Source organism: Sciurus carolinensis, chromosome 12, assembly GCF_902686445.1.
Source record: "Sciurus carolinensis chromosome 12, mSciCar1.2, whole genome shotgun sequence".
NCBI lineage: Eukaryota > Metazoa > Chordata > Mammalia > Rodentia > Sciuridae > Sciurus > Sciurus carolinensis.
This window is the reverse complement of record NC_062224.1, coordinates 34,399,377-34,401,017: the sequence shown is the minus strand read 5'-3', so window position 1 is coordinate 34,401,017 and position 1,641 is coordinate 34,399,377. Positions and strand designations below refer to the sequence as shown.

The window sequence follows — 1,641 nt, the reverse complement described above, 5'->3', positions numbered from 1 at the left end:
CCTCTGGTGGTGGTCCGGAACTGGTGGGGGGAGGCGGCAACATTGTTTCAAGTTGGACAAATTGACAAGAGGACAAGAGCCAGACATAGATTGCGTTCCATCCCGACCTGGGACCACGGTGCTGAGCTCTGTTTCCCCCTCCTCGACCTCCGAAAGTCAGGGCTCGCTTTCTGCAGGGTTCCCAGGCCCCCGCTCCAGGGCCGGGCTACCCTACTCGCTAGCGCTTCATGGAGAACTTCCAAAAGGTGGAAAAAATCGGAGAGGGCACATACGGAGTTGTGTACAAAGCCAAAAACAAGTGGATCAGAGAAGTGGTGGCGCTTAAGAAAATCCGCCTGGACACTGAGACTGAGGGTGTACCTGCCATCCATGAGATCTCTCTGCTCAAGGAACTTAACCACCCTAATATTGTCAAGCTGCTGGATGTCATTCACACAGAAAATAAACTCTACCTGGTTTTTGAATTTTTAACCAACACCTCAAGAAATTCATGGATGCCTCTGCCCTTACTGGCATTCCTCTTCCCCTAAACAAGAGCTATCTATTTCAGCTGCGTAGCTTTCTGCCATTCTCATCGCGTTCTGCACCGAGACCTTAAACCTCAGAATCTGCTTATCAATGCAGAGGGAGCCATCAAGCTAGCGAGAGCCTTTGGAGTCCCTGTTCGTACTTATGCCCATGAGGTGGTAACCCTATGGTATCGGGTACCGGAAATCCTTCTGGGATGCAAATACTACTCCACAGCTGTGGACATCTGGAGCCTGAGCTGTATCTTTGCTGAGATGCACCTAGTGTGTACCCAGCACCATGCTAAGTGCTGTGGGGAACACAGAAGAAATGGAAGACACAGTCTCTGCCCGCTGTGCTCCTATCTAGAAGTGGCTGCATCATAAGGAGGGGGGATGACCGCAGTGTCTACCCCACACCCCATGACTCGTCGGGCCCTATTCCCCGGAGATTCTGAGATTGACCAACTCTTCCGAATTTTTCAGACTCTGGGGACCCCAGGTGAGGTGGTTTGGCCAGGAGTTACTTCTATGCCTGATTATAAGCCTAGTTTCCCCAAATGGGCCCGGCAAGATTTTAGCAAATTGTGCCTCCCCTGGATGAAGATGGACGAAGCTTGTTATTACAAATGCTGCACTACGACCCCAACAAGCGAATTTCAGCAAAAGCAGCTCTGGCTCACCCATTCTTCCAAGATGTGACCAAGCCAGTACCCCACCTTCCACTCTGATGTTCTTCTCCAAGTCCTCAACCCAAGTCTCACTTTCTCCTCTAGTGTGGGTTTCACCTGGCTTGACTCTGGGCTATTTGGACTCAGGTGCCTTAACACTTGCCTTCCCCTCTCATCCAACCTGCTCTGGGCAAACAGGGCTAGAGAGGAGGAACAGGTGAAAATGTAAAGAAGTTTCAGTATTAGATGCACTTAACTCAGCTTCTACCACCCTTTCTCCCTCTTTTTAGTCATTGCTGGTTTTCAAAACAAAATTGACTGTTCTTTTCCCCACATTGGGTTTGCCATTCCAATTGCTGAATGCCCCATAGTTATTCCCTGTGTTTGGGATGACTAGTGACCCCATCTCCTGCTGCCACTGTTTTTGTAAAGGCCAGCTGATAGCAGGGGACAGATTTGGAATG

At 50.0% G+C, this 1,641-nt stretch overlaps 1 pseudogene; it reads left to right on the top strand.

The window, feature by feature from the left end:
• Positions 1 to 206: 206 nt before the first annotated feature.
• Positions 207 to 1,271, top strand: LOC124962172 (cyclin-dependent kinase 2-like; annotated as a pseudogene).
• The last annotated feature ends 370 nt before the right edge of the window (positions 1,272 to 1,641 follow it).